The sequence below is a fragment of the Suricata suricatta genome, chromosome 6, assembly GCF_006229205.1.
Source record: "Suricata suricatta isolate VVHF042 chromosome 6, meerkat_22Aug2017_6uvM2_HiC, whole genome shotgun sequence".
NCBI classification, from domain to species: Eukaryota; Metazoa; Chordata; class Mammalia; order Carnivora; family Herpestidae; genus Suricata; species Suricata suricatta.
Window position 1 is genome coordinate 133,442,498 of NC_043705.1, and position 12,016 is coordinate 133,454,513.

At 36.0% G+C, this 12,016-nt stretch overlaps 1 long non-coding RNA gene across 1 annotated transcript in view; it reads right to left on the minus strand.

The window, feature by feature from the left end:
• Positions 1-5,836: 5,836 nt before the first annotated feature.
• LOC115294564 overlaps positions 5,837-12,016 on the minus strand; it is a 10,525-nt gene continuing 4,345 nt past the window's right edge. The window contains exons 2-4 of the long non-coding RNA XR_003909959.1: positions 8,215-8,344; positions 7,215-7,263; positions 5,837-5,913 (exon numbers count right to left, since the gene is read on the minus strand). This is a non-coding gene — a long non-coding RNA (uncharacterized LOC115294564). The remainder of the gene's footprint in view (positions 5,914-7,214; positions 7,264-8,214; positions 8,345-12,016) is intronic.

Consider the following 12,016-nt stretch of genomic DNA (forward strand, 5'->3'; position numbering starts at 1 on the left):
TGCCATAAGCAAAGTGAAGAGACAGCCCACAGAACTGAAGAAAATATATGTAAGTAATATATCTGATAAGGGACTTGTATCTAGAATATATTATGAAAACATAATTCAGTAATAAAAAGGCAATCCAATTAAAAGTAGACAAAGAATTTGATTAGACATTTCTCCAGATACGATATACAAATAACAAGTAAGCACATGAAAAGACACTTAACATCATTAGTCGTTAGACAAACAAATCAAAGCCATAATGCTTTATCCCTTGACACTCGCCAAGACAGCTCTAATCAAAAGCCCAGATATAGGGGCGCGTGGGTGGCTCAGTGAGTTGAGTGTATAACTCTTGATTTTGACTCAGGTAATGATCTTATGGTTTCCGAGATGAAGCCTAGAGACAGAGTCCTTGCCCGGGATGAAGCCTGCTTGGGATCTCTCTCCTCCCTTTGCTTCTCTCCTCTTTGTGCACGTGGGAGCTTTCTCTCTCTCTCTCTCCTTCTCAAACAAAACAAAACAAAACACAAATATAAGAAATACTGATTATGCGGAGAAATCAGAACCCTCATGCATTGCTGATAGGAATGTGAAATGGTTAAGACACTTTGGTACAGTCTGGCAGTTTCTCCAAGTTAAACAGAGAGTTACCATATAAATAAGAGAAATGAATACCTGTATCTACATGAAAAATATTGTACACAAATATTCAAAGCAGTGCTGTGTGAAATAGTTAAAAAAATGGAAACAATCCAAATGCACACAGGCTGATGAATGAATAAATAAAATGTGCATATTTATACACTGGAATGGTATTTAGTAATAAAAAGGAAGAACGTAGGAAGCATGCTACAACAGGGGTGTACTTGGAAATTATTACACCAAATTAAAGAAACTATTGTTAAAAAGGAAATTACAAACCCAGTATGGAATCACTTGCCCCTGGAACAGCAAACCAAGACTTAATTGCAATTTCAACTTCTCCAAGAGGGGCACTTTTAAACCAATTAGTCTGGAATTTTCTGGTAATCACCTATGAGATTACCTGGCACATGGGCCCTTATATCACAAAGGGGAAATCAATTTGCATTTCCTCCAATGGGAAGATAACCTGGCTGGAATCCACTTTTTTTTTAAATACTTTTGCTAGTAAGTCTTGCGGCAGCCTCCTTCCTATAAAAATCTTCCATTTTGTACAACTCCTCAGAGCTCCCCTCTCCTTGCTAGATGGGTTGCTGTCTGATTTATGTAATGGTTAACGAGGCCAATTAGATCTTCAAATTTACTTGGTTGCATTTTGTTTTTTAACACAGTCATGGAAGACCACGTACTGTATAAGTCCACTAATATGAAAGATCCAGAATAGACAAATCTATAGGGACAGAAAGTAGATTAGTGGTTGGCTGCAGGGTGAAGTTGAGAGAGGCAGGAGTGATAAAGGGCATAGGGTAATTTGGGGAGGGGGTGGTGATGAAATGTTTTATAATCGATTATGGTAATGCTTACACAGCGCTATGAATACTTGAAAAACTATTGAATTTACCCTCCAAATGGGTACATTTTATGGTATGTGAAGTGTTTGTCAATAAATGAGTTACAAATATCTATGTAAGGGTCACCATAGGTTTATCAAAGTGCCCACAGGTTCAGTGGCACCCAGAGGCAGAGCCTCTAGAATTATCTCATCAACTGGAAAATAACCATTCCAGTAACACTCCATTCAGTTGCAGCACCTAATACTGTAGTATGGATTCACTATGAGAACATGCCCCGTTCATTTCAGGGAACACCCTGTGACACAAAAATAACACATTCAAATTCTCTTGAAGGACAAGTTAGAACACCAGGAGCCTATCTTCATTGAGTGCAGGAGATCTGTCAAGTCTGACTTGGGATCAGTATGGAGAGAAAGAGGTGAACCACCATTTTCCAAGGTTAAAAAATACTGCAATTAAAACAGCCTAAATAAAGACATTCTCTAATATGTAACAGTCACCAGATGTGGATACAGGAGGAGTTCAGAAATGGGATGACAAAGACGAAGTACCACCTAGATTGTAACCCCAAGGATGATATATGGGATGCATGTGACCTTGGCTCTGGATTGAGACAAAAGGGATTACAAAAAGGTACTGAAAGTCAAAAGTTCATCAAATACAAACACAAGAACACACAAACAGGAGATCCCCAGGAAGTATAGAATTAGCATGAGTGTTTGTCCAAGTCTGAGACAAAGAGCTATCAAGATCTGGGGAAAGTGACAAGCCAAGGCCAAAGCCAGTCTGAAAACCAATACCCCTTACCAGCCACAAAAGAAAGAGCCCTGGACTCTGGCAGGGGGCTGCGCCCTCCCAGGCCAAGCTGCAGAGCCTGGGGACAGGCCTGCAGAGGCCAACCTGGGGGCCTGCAGGTGTCCCTAACAGACCAGCAGCCTGGGTCAAGGAGAGGTAAGAGCAATGACTGTGTTATCCAGCAGAAGCATTCCTTTGACCACAGTCAATAAAAATTTCCATAGTTAATTTGGCTTTTGGGTGTTTCTCCTTTGGTTCGATATTGTGCAGTAACAAAAAAGTCTTTACTGCAGCAAAACAGATAGGCAATCGAATGCTAAGTTGGCTTCTTGAGTGAAAATATCTCATGTGCTGAAGGCTTGACTACTATAAATCGGCTCGTCCTGCCAGGGTCATAGCGATTTTCTCAAGATCTGTAGAAATTCAAACTGGTTTTGTCTGACTTTATTGATTAATTCATCTAAAAACAAAAAGAGTCAGAGCAACGTGTTTCATCTCTAATACATTCCACACAATGAAAAAACAATTGGGAGTTTAAATGTTTATTGATGGATTTAATTATTCTTAGAATAGCTATATATGCTGAAATATATCACTAACTATTTTATTATTTTATTTTTTTTAATTTTTAATGCTTTTTATTTATTTTTGAGGGACAGAGAGAGACGCCGTGAACAGGAGAGGGTCAGAGAGAGAGGGAGACACAGAATCGGAAGACAATTTCCAGGCTCCAAGCTAGCCCTCAGTACAGAGCCTGACACGGGGCTTGAACCCACGAACCGTGAGATCATGACCTGAGCTGAAACTGGTCACTTAACTGACTGAGCCACCCAGGCACCCCGTGAGATCATGACCTGAGCTGAAACTGGTCACTTAACTGACTGAGCCCCCCAGGCGCCCCATGTCAACATTTTAAATGAGTTTATAGGAAAAGCAACATAAAGGAACATAAACTAGAATTATAAATGAATGTATATTTGCACCTCTTTCATTTCTAAGTTTATGAGTATTTGTGAATCAGAACTGAAGTAGTAAAATGTATGCCTCTCTTTTCCTTTAATGGCAACAATATGTTTTTCCTTGGATTAGCCTAATGCCACTTTACATATAAGAATGAAAAGGGTTAGAGAAAGGAAAGAAGATGAAAGAAGGAAGGCAGCAGGAAGTAAATGAAAGCCACCTTTGCCACTGCTTTAAAGAGACCCATAAAGAAATTCTACGGTGCTTTTCTGCGTTTCTTTCTCTCACATCCTTGTCCCTGTTTCACCTGACAAATAAGAAACCAAACTGCAATGAAATTCAACTACCATAGATTATCATTCTATGAGCGCATAAATGTTGAAACTATGTGGAAAAGCTTTCATATTACTAAAGAAAATATTTTTCTTTTTTTAAATTTTTTTCTTACTTATTTTTGAGAGACAGAGAGAGACAGTGTGAGCAGGGGAGGGTCAGAGAGAGAGGGAGACACAGAATCTGAAGCAGGCTCCAGGCTCTGAGCTGTCAGCACCGAGCCCAGTGCAGGGCTTGAACCCACAAACTGCGAGATCATGACCTGAGCTGAAGCTGGGTGCTCAACCGGCTGAGCCACCCAGGTGCCCCAATATTTTCTAAACATGATTAGAAGCATTTTAGAGCCTGTGGAATCAGGTCACCGATGCATAGCTGGACTATGTTGTTTGTACTCACAAAATGGATCAGCGGCATGTTCATAAGCCCCAATGAGAGGGATCCTCTAACATTTTAAGGAGTCTACTCAAATTAAACAAATTCAATAAACAACATTTATTAACAGGGACTGGTAAGTATTTTTGATTTCTCAAAATAAATTACCATTTTGTCTAAGTTAGAATTTATAGTCAGTATCGGCAATATAGTCTTAAAAGAGGGATCTTCAGCTTTTCTTGTGAATCAACAGTTTATCATTATAAGTTTCCATACCAGAACTGTTCCATCTGTACCCTGAAACATAAATTTCAAGAGAAAAATATGGTAAAAAACAAAAACATACTTTGAATCTCTTTGGGGCTGCTAACATGTATCTCCCAAGAAAGTCACGAAAGTATCAGAAACTTAAATTCTGTCCTCTTTCAATGCCTTTTAACCTTTGGTCAGGGGGAAAAAAAGCCATCAAAATGGAAAAAAAAAAATTCTAAAAGTATCATGGAAGACATAAACCAACAATACTATTTCCCCTCTTCATGTTTTCTTCTCCTATGAAATTCATTCAGTTAGTGTGACACTCCTGGCCTTTAGCTCCTCTTTTACATTTTTTCCCTGGAATGTTCAGTGACTTACTTCATTGGAAAATCTTGGAAAAAAAAAATTGAGTATTCCTGACTCATTAATTTCAAAAACAAGAGGGTTTTTAAAACATTTTAAGTGGGAGAGAATTTTCATGATCTTTTGAAAATAATATTTTAAAATTGAATAATAATCAATATGATAATTATCTCTTTTAAATGCAGTTATAATGAGAAAAAATTTTAAAGCATTTGAGAGAAATCAAATAGACATAATCAATCAAAAATTCATTCATAATTATGGCTATGATGGGAAAAACAGTCATCTCTTCCTTCATTCAAGAAATATTTATCTGTGATCTATTGTATGTGACCTTTAATTCACAACACTGGGAATACAGATACAGATGAAATGGAGCCTATATTCTAGTAATAAGGGACAGAAAAGGAAAGGACTGTACACATTATAAGATGCTAGGTAGTAATTAGCACTATCCATAAGTATAAAGTAGTGAACGGATAAATTACAGGATTAAGACATTAGAACAAAGAGCAAAGGTGCAGTGAAGACAAAGCCGTATATTGGGAGCAGGGAGCAACGCTGAGACAAGGGACATTACAGAAAACATGGAACAGCCTGGAGGCGCCTGTGGCCGCAGCAAGGGGAACAGAGGAAGGTGACAGGAGCCACACAGCATCAGGAGAGTGAGTGGTGTAACACTAAAATACCCCTGTGTGGAGCTAAGTCACCATTTATTAAATCACTTTTTGTTACTTCTAAAATTTTGTACCGTGTTTAGAGCATTGGTTGAAACCGGAATATCTCATTCTAAACCAAAGGTGTTTTGTTGTTTTATTTTGTTTTGAAGTTCACTAAAAGAATTATTTCTGCAATATTCTTCTGGCCTCTTAATTAATTTTAAAACTGTAGAGGTATGGGGCTCCTGGGTGGCTCAGTTGGTTAAGCGTCTGGCTTCGGCTCAGGTCATGATCTCACAGTTTGTGGGTTGGAGCCCCGCGTCGGGCTCTGTGCTGACAGCTAGCTCAGAGCCTGGAACCTGCTTCAGATTCTGTGTCTCCCTCTCTCTCTGACTTTCCCGTGCTCACGCTGTCTCTCTCTGTCTCTCAAAAATAAATTTTAAGAAAACATAATTTTTTTAAAAATAAATAAAACTGTAGAAGTAACGTATGGAGATATAGCACGGCACAACATCCTTGTTGGGATAAACTGTATGAAGGTAATATTGGCACGAAAGAGCATATTATAAAGAATTTGGTAACAGATCTCTTAGACTATCTCTTAGCCAACAGGATTACCTAGCATCTTCCATTCTCTCTTTGAAAAACACTCATCTGGTAGTGCAGCTATCTCTTGAAGATGCTGATTTCATCTGCAGCATTATTCACAATAAACAAGACATGGGAACATCATAAGAGTCCATCAGTGGTTAAATGGATAGGGAAAATGTGATATATGTACACAATGTGTTTAAGTGTAAAAATGATGACAATCTTACCACATGCTACACCATGAGTCAAACCGGAAGACATTAAGCTAAGTGAAAAGCAGTTACAGAAGGACAGATACTTCATGATCACATTTATATGTATTTAAAATAGTCAAACTCAGAAAAGCACAGAGTAGAATCATGCTTACCAGGGACTGTTGGGAGGGGAGTTGCTGTTTTATGTGTATAATGTTCTCTGTGTATAAAGTTATAGTTCTAGAAACCTGAGGACAACATGGTGCCTGTAGTGAATGATACAGTATTGTGCACTGAAAAATTTGTTAATGAGTAGCTTTCATAATAATTATATTTTACTATAATTACTATTAAAAATAGCATATTTTTATATTATGATAAAAATAGTAATAAAATGAAAAACAAAACAAAACAAAAAAATAAGAAAATTGCTCTAAAATGCCCATGGCTCACTGGACACTTGTGGCTGGAAGCCTACCATCTTATGATCTTCTGCATACCTTTGTTTTCACCAACTGAGTTGTTTGTTTACCCAAAATCGGTTGTGTTATTCTCACACTTGTTCATGTCAGTTGTATTTTTTATTGTCATTATTTCATGGGTTTTTTTAATAGTCTATTCAAGAGGAAAGGCTTTGATTCCATGTAAAATTGTTACCTAATAAATGTACAATTATAACTTTAAAGCTTAAATAAAATGTTTAATGTATCTGTATATTATTTTAATTTTTCACTTTATTTAACTTTTGGAATTAAAATAGTTTTACTGGTCCCAAATAAGAGGGCTTCTACTACACAATGTCAATATTTGTCATTTTCACTGATTATTTATCATTAATGATTTTTTTTCTTTTTTTTCAAATTTTGTAGTGCTTGTTTAATTTTGAAGGAGAGAAAGACACAGAGCACAAGTTGCAGAGGAGGAAAGAGGGAGGGAGACACAGAATCTGAAGCAGGCACCAGGCTCTGAATTGTCAGCCCAGAGCCTAATGCGGGGATTGAACTCATGAACTGTGAGAGCATGACCTAAGCCGAAGTCAGACACTTAAGCAGCTGAGCCACCCACGTGCCCCAATGACTTTGTCTTTTGGATCTTCAGAGCTCTGTTTATTTCTAGTGTTCCATTTAATCAGTACAATTTCCAAGTGTATGAATATCTTAAGTAGTCTCAGCTAATATCTTAGGAGTGACAAGCCTCCCCAAACCTACCTCCAGCCGGACAGCTAGACACTGATAAGGTGGGCGATACTGCAGGTGCCTAGAATGGAAATGGGAAAGAAAAATATTGTAACATCATCATTTTCCCTAAGGCCTGGTATTTAAAAAAAAATAGATGTATGTTTAGGAAAAATAAATAAGGCTTCTTAGTGGAATGTTAAGAGGGAAGTTTTGGTTTTGACTTCAGTTAAGTATGTCAAGTTTGGAAATAAAAAATGAGGAGAAAATAAATCCAAAAAGCTGGAGGACAAAGAGGCAATTGAGCCAAGAATCAGGTCCAATTAAATTATGTAACATAACAGGTAACTTTGTGTGTCAGCTCACTGCTTGGGTACACTGAGTTCACTCAGATGTTCCTTCCTGCTCAGGCAAAGGCACTGGCAAAAGGCAATTCCAGTGAGGTTACAGCTTGAAAATATTTGAAGAGCAGAAGACTATTTATTGGCCAGAAAAAATGATTTCCAACTGGATTCCTAGAAAAGGAATTTCTAAATTAAAAATATGCACCTCAGGCTTATATATTATATTCATTAAAGTTTTGAAATAAAAATTTTCTGAAGTCTAATTAACATGTATGACTTTGCCACATCATCTGCCCCCAAAATTAATTGTAGGATGCTCTCTCATATCGTCTTATTCAAGTATTATCATTCAGGATACTAATTTTCAAAAGTCTTATCCTAATACCAAACCAAACATATGAAACACACATGATTTTTGAAAATACAACATTTGAAGTATATCACATTACTTGTAGAAGTAAATCAAATTATTCAACTGTTTACATGATATGTCTTCAAGGAAATAGGAGACTCAAATTATAAATGTAATGAGTTTATATTGTCATAGTAAATATTAATGGTAACTGCACTCTTCGATGGAAGCAAAGTTTTCATTTAGCAGCGTTATAAATATATTAAGAATAAAACTCTTATTGGTGGGCAGATGATCAGAAAAGGAATTTAAAGAAAGGAAGGTAGGTTTTAACTACCTGCATGAATTTTGATGTGGTATTAGGGAAATAGAAAATGTTTAAGTAGAAATCTTTGACACTGGCGTTACCCAACGATCAGCACTTTGAAGCATTTATGATTTCAGTGTGATAGATCCTTTGTTAGCAACTGAAAAAAGAAGCAGGAACAATGATAGTGATAACAAAATTCCCAATATAAGACAAAATTACACTTAATTGAGCCCCCAAACTTTTGCTAAGAATGGAATATTTGGGACTCATGCTCATATATATGTGACTCTTGCATTTTCAGCTTGCCTGTGGAGCCTGTAAAAGACCTATATTAAACCGAGAAGATAAACATCTTTAGAGACATCACAGAGAAGGAAGAGAGGATAAATAATAGAAAAAATAAAGAAAGTAAGGAAAATAGCAGAGATCACTCTCACAGAGAAAGCGTTAGCCAGAGCTTCAGGCTGTGATTGTGGAAATAACCAGGAAACAAAGCTCAGAGTGTTAGAAAGCTGTTTTAGCTAAAGGTGAGCCTATGACTCAATTCAAAATGTTAGATAACATACATCTCCTTTATCTCTGGTTCTAGGTCCATTAAACTCAATAGTCTTGGGTATAACTTATGATTACAATTTCCTCACAAAAATATTACTATACTGAAAAAAGAATTTGTAGAAGTCTATAATCTGAGTTTCTTGATGTCCTTCCTCCTAGGAATATCTGATGTTCAGGGTAGAGTTGGATATCTAGAATATGTATGGCTCAGTTGAAATTTCATTCACAGCGAAATAAAGTGTTTTGTTTAGTATTCAACTCAATAGTAGCAAATTTAATTACTCATTTAGAATCACCTTTTTCCATACTCTGGTTTCGCTTCAGATCGCATAAATCTTTTGCCTTTTCCCCTAGAAGTACCTTTTTCCTATTGAATATAGATTAGAAAATATGTACATGTATATATGTACATATATATGTATAATACATATAAATATTCATACATGTATATAGATATATACATAAATGTCTATAAAAATAGAGTTGTTTATGGAAGCATGGTGTCAGTTATGTATATGTTACAGTGTATATATTCATGATTTTTAATATGATACAAACAGGTCTTTAGATTTGTGATGTTAATACCTACTACTATTTGTTTATATAGCATTTAAGTGGGGAAATATTTTATATAATTATTACATATATAACCATAATGTCTAGGTAAAATATTAGCTTATCATTTTATTCATATTCTTATTTTTACATACTTCTGTACTTTTTCTTTCTTAACCTAATATACTGCTGTCCTTTCTCCTCTCTTTATATTTGCTCTTTAGAACACCCATTCACTTTACTCAAGAAAGATTATCTTCAAATCATTCTTCATATTCTACAGAATAAAATTAAGAAAAAATTTTTTCAAAATAATTTTGTTAGAAAAAATGAAGAAAGAAGAGTTTTATTGATAAGTATCTTCATGTTGGAAATTATTCAATGATTCTTCCTGGATATCTGACATTTCTATATGTCTTACACATATGTCTGACTGCTCTTTGCATTTCATTCTTTTCAAAAATATCTGTATAGATAATGGGGCCTTTTGAAGCAAAGTGTAGGGATACTTACCATCAGGTTAAAGAGAAATAATGCTTACCTCTAAAGCAAAAGCAGGAAAGCTTACTGCCCAATTTAAAACATTTTGGCCACCTAAACTCATCATTTCTTTCTTTTAATTTAACCCAGTACCTGGGCAAGTTTCTTGGGGGCTTCTTCATATAAACCAGGGGGAATTCAATCTTAGGAGATCAATGCAGAAATTCTAAAAATTCTAATGACTCTCATTGCTTAACGAATGTTAAGAAGTCATCATGTCTGTCCCAGAAATCCTGTGTTCTCTTCCAGAGGCATCCATGAAACTTGACGGTTTGCAAGTAAGCTAGAATATCACCTGATATTGTCACTGCTTAGAGTCCATTGTTGTAACAAGGCTTATAAATCCTTTCCTGATGTAGGTGTTTTTGCTTATCCAGTCTGATCCTTTGTTCTTGTTACCCCCTCCCAATTACCTTGCCATAATTAGACCTATATGCCTACCATTCTGACTTACTTTTATTTTGTCTCATATATACTCCTTTTTTACTTATACACATTTCCAGATTTTCCACTTATATATAGCTAAAAATTTCACATGATACCATCATCTTTTAGGTACTTCCTAATGCTGATTAGATTTTCAACATACTTGTCATTCAGCATGTTCTTTCTTCAATGAGCATTAAAAAAAATAATGTTTATTTGGTTTTGAGCAGGAGAGGGGCAGAGAGAGGGAGAGAGAATCCCAAGGAAGCCTCTGTGTTGACAGCAGCGAGTCCTATGTGGGGCTCAAACTCACAAACCATGAGGTCATGACCTGCGCACAAACTCATCTGATTGAGCCACCCAGGTGCCCTTGGTCAATGAACATTTTTAAACACATTCCCCACAGCTGGGAAAATTTCAAATTATGAGTGCATAATTTTGCAGCACTGGGATGTATAATTCATTTTTCCAGTCTCCTTTATAACTATATCAATTAGATATGCCTAATTCTGAAGTTGGTGAACCTGCAAAATTAGACCATGTAGAGTTTCCATCATGATAAACAGCAGGAATATCCCTCTTTAAAATTCAAAAATATATACATAAATCTCTAGCTTCCCATTTTGAGTTTCAACACAATGTAGAACTTCAGTAAATAAAAACATGTTTAAATAAATACTTTTCTGTTTAATTTCTAATTTTCTTTTTAATTCTCTGTTGTTTTCAGTAAAGAACAGTGACAGGAAAACTAATTAGTACCAGAAGTGCTGCAAGTAAAAGACTTCATGAAAAAAAGGAATGAAGACTTCGTTATTGGAACTGCTTGGGTGTGATGATGATAAAAAAAAAAAAGCATGCTTTTATCACAAAAGGGAGCAGTGTGGTCCCACCTCATACAGAGTTAAGCGTTGAAGTGATCACATGTGCCATTTAGAAAGATGTGCAAAATGAAGGCAAGACAGGGAGTGATACATATCAAATGATAAGGAATATTATCAAGGACATGAAGATATTTAAAAAATTAAAGAGATATTCTGGTTGTTTCTAACTGTACAGAGAAGTAAAATAAAAAGATGGAAAGACTTGAATTCTGAGCTCAAAACAAAGCCTAAGGCAAAGAGATTACCCCTTTCCTGAGAGAATCTTATCTCTTTCAGATATGATGTGCATATAGCCAAAATTCACACTTACAGATTTGCTCACTTGGGCTGTCAAGTTAGATCAGTTCAATTCCTAGCCTTGTTGGATTTACAATATGAAATTTCAGTCATTTATCAGGAAAGGTGAGACATAAATGTTGTAAAGGGTCTTCAGAAAAGATTCATGGGACTCAAACCCAAAAACCCCGCTGATCATATTTTACCAGCCAAAGCAGTTCTATGTGTACATCCTCTTAACCAATTGATGGAACCATTTTCTCATTGCTTTAGAATGCTGAACTAACTCATTACACCCGCGGCAGGTAACTTGCAAGAAGAATCCAAATGTCTTCATTTTACCATCCCCAAGGTCTCATTTTTTTCTGGACCTACAAGGAGAGTAAGATCAGAACTTACCCTCGGGGTCCAGTTGCAAAATCAAACCCAGTAAAAGACAGTTTATTTACAGAAAAGAAGAATTGGAAGATTTCTTTTTCTATATGTATAAATGTGTGTTTGTTTATCTCTCTGTGTGTGTGTACTAAAAAATAAAGCACAAACTTTGTGTGAGATAAATAAATTCCAAATAAACTTAACCAGGAAGAAAAACATAA